The 9862-nt window shown below is 37.0% G+C and overlaps 1 long non-coding RNA gene across 1 annotated transcript; it reads left to right on the top strand.

Moving 5' to 3' along the window:
* The first annotated feature begins 3471 nt into the window (after positions 1–3471).
* Positions 3472–9653, top strand: LOC138356769 (uncharacterized). Its single transcript, XR_011224641.1, has 3 exons — positions 3472–3561; positions 8783–8889; positions 9584–9653. It is a non-coding gene; the product is annotated as an uncharacterized lncRNA (long non-coding RNA).
* Positions 9654–9862: the final 209 nt, after the last annotated feature.

The following is a 9862-nucleotide window of genomic DNA, read 5'->3' as shown; positions in this document are numbered from 1 at the left end:
ACCATAACCTGCCCTGGTTACTCTCTATTACTCCCTCATCTATCCATACCTCAACTATGGTATTTGTGCTTGGGGTTCTACTACCCAAAATCATTTACGTCCTCTCATTACCCAACACAAAGCTGCTATTAGGACAATATCCAACTCTGGCCCCAGACATCACTCGGTACCCTTACTCAAATCTCTGAATATGTAAGATATTAAGTCACTGCACATTCTCTCTTGTGTATTATACATATATAAAACGCTGAACTGTAATGCCAATCCTGACCTCAAAAGCTTCATTGAAGGTTGTAACAGAACCCATGAGCACCACACCAGGAATAAATACAGTTTTGATATTCCTAGAGTACGACTTAATCAAACTAGAAATGCTCTACAAATCAAGGGACCCAGAATGTGGAATGACCTTCCCAACCATGTTAAAGACTGTACCTCTCTCAACCAGTTTAAGATAAAAACTAAACACTACCTAATAAATTCCCTGTAACCCACCTCACTCCTTTATTGTCAACCCATGTCTGTTATTTTATTATTATTATTTTTTTTTAATCAACACTGTTTGTCAACCTATTGTATTTGTGCTGCTTTTTCAGTCATGTTCCCCCTTTTTTTATCTTTATTTGTATTTGTTTTCAACACTTTTTATTCTTTATGCTCAATTAGTATTAAGTTCTAGATATTAATGTTTTTCTTGCCCGAAACGCATTGCGTAATAGTGGCTTTAGGCATTGTATGTACTAGCTCTATCTATATATCAATCCATTAATGTAACATCACTTGTATGTATGTACCTTACCTGAATAAACATATTTATTTATTTTATTTATTTATAAGGCACCAGTACACAATAAGGCACCAGTACACACAATAATGCACCAGTACACACCATAAGGCACCAGTACACTCCATACGGCACCAGTACGCACCATAAGGCACTAGAACACACCATAAGGCACCAGTACACACCATAAAGCACCAGTATACACCATAAGGCCCCAGTACACACCATAAGGTACGAGTACACACTATAAGGCACCAGTAAACACCTACAGGTATTTGTTTCTGGTGTGGTGCTCATGGGATCTGTTACAACCTTCTAGGAAGCTTTTAGGGTCAGGATTGACATTACAGTGCAGCGTTTTATATATATAAAATACACATGAGAGTATGTGCAGGGACTTAATATCTAACATATTCAGAGATTTGAGTAAGGGGTCCATATATACTGCCCGGTTGCCTGAAATGCTATATGCCTACTATATTGGCTTTAGGTATTGTATGCACTAGCTCTATCTATAAATCCAACATTATGTTTGTAAATCAACTATGTATGTACTTTCCTGAATAAAATTGACTTTACTGTACACTTATATGCTCTGTGGATTTGTTATCCCCTATCGTTTGGGAGAAAAAAAATGACTAATACGTTCGGCGAATGACTTTGACTTCAACTTCACTTTGACTTCGTTCATGTCATCGTATTTTCCGTAATATATAAAGGTTATGACAATGCAATTATATTATTGTGTGCAAATAAGTTGGAAATTTCATGTACCCTAAAAATAGTAAAATAAAGAATAAGAATAATTAAATAATTGTTGTAGTAAATTGTCACACGTTCATCATACGCAAACGAACACACAGTTTGGAGCGTCAGTACAACAAGACCGCCGCCATTTTAAAACACGGCTTCGAATGTAAGTAATATTTTTCTCGTACTAACACTGTATTATGCAATAGATTAGGTCTTGAATTCACAAATTTAGTTGTTACATCTGACAGAGTATGTTAGACTGTTTAATGCTGGTCCATGTTGACGTATTTGTGGGCTTGGTTGGTTTAAATGTGATGGCACCCCAATATGGGCACACAATAAGGGCACCCCACAACTGCTGCATATTCTAGCTTTGGACTAGCAAAAGTGGTGAACAATTTCTTTAGTATTTCGCCATCCATGTATTTAAAAGCAATTCTGAAGTTGGAATGCATGGCATAGGCTCCTCACACAATGTTCTTTATGTGGTCCTCAGGTGATAGTTTTCTATTTAGAACCACCCCTAGATCTCTTTCTTTATCAGAATTCCTTAAAGATTTCTCACATGGTTTTCCTAATGATAGATTGTGGGCTGTAAGGGACAGGTTTGATGTATGGATTAGTTGATAGAAGTTCCAGTCCACCTGTAGACAGGGATCTCACATCAGCTTGTATATTATACAAGGATAAGATTTGATAAATTCAGTTATTTGACTGAACACTGGCTCTGTTTAAATCAGAGATTTAAACATACATAATCTAACCTAGCTCCTTTCTTTTTTACCTAGCCTAACCTAGGTTTTTTTCCCAAGCCGGTCTATGGCCCGTGTTTTTTTTCGATGCCTCAGTGGTCCATGCACATGTCCGTTCAAGGGGATTAAATAGCCGGTCGATGGCCCCTGGGTTTTACGAACTTTTTTTTCCCAAGCCGGTCTATGGCCCGTGTTTTTTTTTTATGCCTCAGTGGTCCATGCACAGGTCCGTTCAAGGGGATTAAATAGCCGTTCTCTGGCCCCAGGGTTTTCTCAAATTTTCTTTCATAGCCGGTCTACGGCCCCTGGGTTTTACGAACTTTTTTTTCCCAAGCCGGTCTATGGGCCCCTAGGTTTAAGAACATTTTTTTCCCAAGCCGGTCTATGGCCCGTGTTTTTTTTCGATGCCTCAGTGGTCCATGCACATGTCCGTTCAAGGGGATTAAATAGCCGGTCTATGGCCCCTGGGTTTTACGAACTTTTTTTTCCCAAGCCGGTCTATGGCCCGTGTTTTTTTTCGATGCCTCAGTGGTCCATGCACAGGTCCGTTCAAGGGGATTAAATAGCCGTTCTATGGCCCCAGGGTTTTCTCAAATTTTCTTTCATAGCCGGTCTATGGCCCCTGGGTTTTACGAACTTTTTTTTCCCAAGCCGGTCTATGGGCCCCTGGGTTTAAGAACTTTTTTTTCCCAAGCCGGTCTATGGCCCGTGTTTTTTTTCGATGCCTCAGTGGTCCATGCACATGTCCGTTCAAGGGGATTAAATAGCCGGTCTATGGCCCCTGGGTTTTACAAACTTTTTTTTCCCAAGCCGGTCTATGGCCCGTGTTTTTTTTCGATGCCTCAGTGGTCCATGCACAGGTCCGTTCAAGGGGATTAAATAGCCGTTCTATGGCCCCAGGGTTTTCTCAAATTTTCTTTCATAGCCGGTCTATGGCCCCTGGGTTTTACAAACTTTTTTTTCCCAAGCCGGTCTATGGCGTGTATGTTAAATAAACCAAATTTTTCACTTTTGACAATTGAGCACCTGCTACATCCAGATTCTAGGGAGGAAAGGAATATAATATAATATCTAATATATCTATCTGTGTGAAATAGATTAAATCCATTTATTTGATATTCAGCTAATAGTTCTGTATTTTCTACAATCATCCATGTTTTGGTAAGTGCAATAATATGTATTGTTTCATTGCATATTAGAGATTCAAGATAGTTCTAGATTTCCGAAGTACTGAAACGCGCGCCATACAGGCTTGGTGGATCTAGGTGCAAGGTAAAATTATTTACATTTACTTGTTTTGTATTTATATGCATATATGCATTTATATGCATTATTCTATAGAATAATAGATCTCGTAATAATTTTGCAAAAATAGTGGCATTTACTATTTTTAAAAGATTATTAAAAAATTTACTGATATGGTGCATTCAGAAGACAAACCCAATTTTTCACTTTTGACAATTGAGCTCGGGTGCAGGGGGGGGGTGGGTTGTGTAAAAGCCTGGTTTGTGCCTCGGAGAGGCTATGGGATCCAGTAAGATCGTCCTTCCTTTCCTCCCTAGAATCTGGATGTAGCAGGTGCTCAATTGTCAAAAGTGAAAAATTGGGTTTGTCTTCCGAATGCACCATATCAGTAAATTTTTAATAATCTTTTAAAAATAGTAAATGCCACTATTTTTGCAAAATTATTACGAGATCTATTATTCTAATAAGGGTTTGTTAAAATACAGTAGACTGCCTACTGGTTTTACCTGTAATAAGGTTTGATACAGATGATTATCCGTTCAAGGGGATTAAAAAGCCGTTCTATGGCCCCAGGGTTTTCTCAAATTTTCTTTCATAGCCGGTCTATGGCCCCTGGGTTTTACGAACTTTTTTCCCCCAAGCCGGTCTATGGCCCCTGGGTTTTACGAACTTTTTTTTCCCAAGCCGGTCTATGGCGTGTATGTTAAATAAACCAAATTTTTCACTTTTGACAATTGAGCACCTGCTACATCCAGATTCTAGGGAGGAAAGGAATATAATATAATATCTAATATATCTATCTGTGTGAAATAGATTAAATCCATTTATTTGATATTCAGCTAAAAGTTCTGTATTTTCTACATTCATCCATGTTTTGGTAAGTGCAATAATATGTATTGTTTCATTGCAGATTAGAGATTCTAGCTAGTTCTAGATTTCCGAAGTACTGAAACGCGCGCCGTACAGGCTTGGTGGATCTAGGTGCAAGGTAAAATTATTTACATTTTATATATGTGTGTATATGTATTTGTATGTATATAAATTTGTGTGTAAATCACGGAAATTAACTTGAGGAAACTGGCAACCAAAAACCAGTAGGCAGTCTACTGTATTTTATCAAACCCTTATTAGAATAATAGATCTTGTAAAAATTTACCGATATGGTGCATTCGGAAGACAAACCAAATTTTTTTCACTTTTGACAATTGAGCACCTGCTACATCCAGATTCTAGGGAGGAAAGGAAGGACGATCTTACTGGATCCCATAGCCTCTCTGAGGCACAAACCAGGCTTGTACACAACCCTCCCCCTGCACCCGAGCTATGTCAACAGGTCGTTCTTTCTCTTCACCCTTACATCATCACACACAGAGATCACAATAACGTGATGCATCAAATGAACAAATCCACAAGGGCCGTGACGAGGATTTGAACCTGCGTCCGGGAGCATCCCAGACACTGCCTAAATCGACTGAGCTACAACAGGGTAAAAGGATCCAGGAAGTTCAGTAGAAGTTTGGTTTCAACCCTTTTACCCTGTCGTAGCTCAGTCGATTAAGGCAGTGTCTGGGATGCTCCCGGACACAGGTTTGAATCCTCATCACGGCCCTTGTGGATTTGTTCATTTGATGCATCACGTTATTGTGATCTGTGTGTGATGATGTAAGGGCGAAGAGGGAGAACGGCCTGTTGACATAGCTCGGGTGCAGTGGGGGGGGGTTGTGTAAAAGCCTGGTTTGTGCCTCGGAGAGGCTATGGGATCCAGTAAGTTCAGTAGAACTTCGGTTTCAACCCTTTTACCCTGTTGTAGCTCAGTCGATTAAGGCAGTGTCTGGGATGCTCTTGGACGCAGGTTCGAATCCTCGTCACGGCCCTTGTGGATTTGTTCATTTCATGCATCACGTTATTGTGATCTGTGTGTGTAATTCTTCACTTGCTACAGCAACAGGAATGTGTGTGTATGTATTTGTGTTGTTGAATATGACCGAAATTGTAAGATTAATGATTCTAACACAAATCGTCTGAATATTTGTTTTTCTTCACTGTCGAGAGTAGTTAAAAAAATTTACTCGAGTTTATTTTCACACTTTATTTATGGTCCTTAAGTCCCTCTCCTTAATGCTGCTGCTGTTTCTCGCATCTTTGCATCGCTTGTATGTTTGGGGGTTTGGCCTCTTGCTATATAATGATTCCATTTGTGTGTGTTTGGGTCTCAGGCCCTCTCGCAATTTCTGTTGAACAAACCCCTTTTCCTAGTTCTGCATCTCTCCTTTGGTACAAATTTTGTTGTGCTTTTATCATATATTTCACAAAACTTGACATACATTTCATTTACTTCATGTCCTATCAGCAAGTGTTTGTCAAATTCTTTAAGGAAAGTTTATCATCCTGATTGCAGATCTCTAGCGCTATTATGTCAACTTCTTGTGGATTCGCAATCATTATTTAATTTACCTTTAGGTGTTCTTTCACCAGCACAGCAACACTGTACCTCTCCCAACCAGTTTAAGATAAAAACTAAGTACTAACTAATTAACTCAATGTAAGCTACCTTACCCCAAAAATGTCAACCCATGTCTTCTATTTTAAACAATGCTGTTTTGTTGACCAAATTGTATTTTTGTTTTTTTCTGCAATGGTTCCCCCCCCCCCCCACCACTCTACCACCACATTGAGTTTAGTAGCTCTGTGCACGTCAGGTGCTGTTTAATATACAGACCTACTCCTCCATTTGACCTAGTTTCTCTATCACATCTATATCACTTTGTGCTTTAGGCCTGGTGGAGCTTGGTCCACCAGGCTGTTGTTTGGAGTGGCCCGCAGATCCACATACAGTCTGCATATGATATACAGTCTGTTGATCAATTGAACTACAGTAGTTAGTTTTTATCATCCGAATGCACCAATATGTGTTCATTCTTCCCAGATGAAGGAACTAGGTAATATTCATCATCTGAATGCACCATCTGAAGCTTTAACACACTCATGATACACAAGAGGTTTAAAAAACTTTTAAAACTTTTAAAACTTTTTGACCTATGTATTTAAAAGCAATTCTAAAGTTAAAAAGTGTAGCATAGGCCCCTCGCAGAATGTTCTTAATATGATCCTCAGGTTATAGTTTTCTATCTAAAACCACCCCTAGATCTCTTTCTTGATCAGAATTCTTTATAGATCTCTGTGGCTCGATCATAGAAACTGAGTAAATTCGTTACACTGGACCTTCCAGATCGAATACCATGCTGACAGTCTGATATATCATTCAGTACGTCTGCATCTGAAATTGAGCAATACCGGATTTATTATTTGATTTTATAAATTTTATACTTATAATCTTAACTTATTTCAGAGACCACGAGTAATCTGGGCTTCGAACTCAACAGAAAAGCCTTCCGTAGACCTGCTTCTTTGCTACATAATAGACAAAATTTAGTAAGTATTGATTTATTATGTGTTTGTTTATTTATTTATTTTTTCTTTATATACAAGAAGGTACATTGGGGGAGAGTACAATGACTTGAAGTTATACATTCTTGTAAAGCAACTAGCACTCATAGCGTTTCGGGCAGATCTAAGTATAGACCAAGGAACTTACCATCTTTTTTATTTCTGATGTTAACATTGTGTAACTGTAGATGAATTGCATTTGTTGATTTGCTCCCAAGTAAGATGTTGTAGGTCCTTTCTATGTTTAGTGGGAGTTTGTTGGTTGACATTAATAAGTGGATTTTTTTTTTAATTTATTGTTTACATCATTATTTAATATGAGTGGGTTGGAGTCTGAGTAGATGAGGTTAGTGTCATCATTATCTCATATCTCAGTGATTTTGTCGTAATGGTCAAGTAGCTGTACTGTACAAGTAGAGGAAATGAGAGATAGCTGTAAGAGGTATTTCAATATCTTCCTGCTCTAAATCTTTGTTGGCCTGAATTGTGGAGGTCATTGGTCTCTATAAATCTAGTAACCTGACTCCTGATCACTCTCAAATAATTTTATTATGTGGGATGTTAGTGCAACTGGTCTATAATTCTTTGCCAATGCTTGTGTTGTGTTGTGTTGTTTTGGTAGTGATGTGCAATGTGTTGTTTTGGTAGTGATTCGTCCAGTTCTGGTAGTAGTGCGGTTGTTGTGTGGTGTAGTACTTGTGTGCTTGTTAATGACTAGTATTCCAGTCTTGTGGGTATCTCCTTTCCCCTACGGGCCAACTGCTTTGTTCTTACCTAGCATTTTGCTTTGTTTGGGTATGAATGTTTGTGTGCCGTATATTTTGCAAAATTTGCCATATAACTCATTATTTACTCCTCTGCCTAGCAACAAGTCTGTCTAATTATACTCATTAACTGTTTTTCAAAGTTCCCCATAGTGTCCTTTATTGAAATCGAGTTCATGAACCGTTTCAATGTTCTTATTTTCTTCTAGATTATATCTTAAAGTATATTTAAATGTTATTGTTATTATTGTTATTAAATGTTATTGTGACATTACATTGCAATTGAGCTATGTTGTTTACCATACCGTTCATTTCGTGAGTGTAAGTATAGATGCCACACTTGTGACAGGTAAAACCATGCCTTTTTTGAAAAACAGCACCGTCTGTTGCACGTAAGAGCAACCCACACTATATTATGTTGCGATATTATTTCAATATTTCCGATTGCATTGATAATTTGAATTTTCATAGATTTCAATTTATTTTCTTTTCGATTTAATAATTTTGTGTGACATTGCATTGAAATTGAGCTGTGTTGTTTACCATACTGTTCATTTCATGAGTATAGTTTATTTTTTTATTTTTTTCATTTCATTTTTTTAGCTGTTCTTATTTTTCAGTGATGGGAATATCAGATCATTTGATGTTCCCAATTTTCTGATGGAAGCATCAGACCATTATAGAATGCATCGGATGAGGTAGTTTGGAATGGTGAGGAGGACAAGAGGGGGGGATGGTGGGGAAGACGAGGGGACAGAGGAGAGGGTAATGGTGGGGAGGACGAGGGGACTGGGGAGTTGGGGATGGTGGGGACAGGGGAATGCTGGGGAGGACAAAGGGACAGGTGAATGGGAGATGGTGGGGGAGGAAGAAGGACAGGGGAGGGGAAAATGGTAAGGAGGACGATGGGACAGGGAAGTGGGAATAGTGGGGATGATGTGGGGACAAGGAAGTGGGAAGGACGAGAGGACTGTGGAATGGGGAATGGCAAAGTGAATTATAATTATATATATTAATTAATTCTTATAAATTTCCAGAAGCCTGTATCAACACCCACACTAATGCAACTGAAAGAGATGTTGAGACAAGTATTGCTGATATGTTGAAGAACGCCCCAAACAAACTCGGTGGAAACAGATACAAGGTAAAGTTTGCCAATTTGCTGTAGTCTAATTCAATTTCTTTTTAGTAATCTTTGAGAACATTTATGCTATGAATAAGATAAAATAATGTAACTGATTTTGACTAAATATGTAGATATATTTAATTTTCTGAGCACTAATAATGAAAGAAAACCAAAATAAGAGGTGGCTACTATCTCTAATAATGGGCTGGAATAATGCAGGATATAATAATATATATATATATAAATATGACAATGTCAGACCACGGAGGAAGAATGAAACAGGAATTTCCTTAAGTACTTTTGTATATTAAATACATCTTCAGAAGGTCCTTCTGAAGATGTATTTAATATACGAAAGTACTTAAGGAAATTCCTGTTTCATTCTTCCTCCGTGGTCTGACATTGTCACATTCTTAATCACGTGTTTATTTTCGTGATATACACACATATATATAAATATATATATATATATATATATATATATATATTTATATATATATATTTATTTTTATAAATATATATATGATATATAGATTCTATATAGATTCTATTCTATTATTCTATTCTATTCCATTCTATAGTTTTATATAGATTCTTGTTTTAGTTTTTTTTTCTATAATATGGAAACGGTTTTTAATTAATAAATTAAATATTATATAATAAAATAATGTATTATTGAAAACAATTAGTAGCAAACAATATTTCATTACAGGGTGGTGAAGCAAGAAGACATGTGCATCACACAGCAGACTTGGATATGACGAATACTGAAAATGGCTAATGTCTATATAGAAGAATCTATATGTGTCTATATATAGACACATATAGATTCCTATATATAACCTATATATATATATGTGTGTATATATATTATAATATATATATATATATATATATATATATATATATATATATATATATATATATATATATATATATATATATATATATATATATATAGGTTAGGGTTGGTTAGTTATCATATATCTAC

This window comes from Procambarus clarkii, chromosome 74 (assembly GCF_040958095.1).
Source record: "Procambarus clarkii isolate CNS0578487 chromosome 74, FALCON_Pclarkii_2.0, whole genome shotgun sequence".
Taxonomy (NCBI): Eukaryota; Metazoa; Arthropoda; class Malacostraca; order Decapoda; family Cambaridae; genus Procambarus; species Procambarus clarkii.
This window is presented reverse-complemented; position numbering and strand designations above follow the sequence as displayed.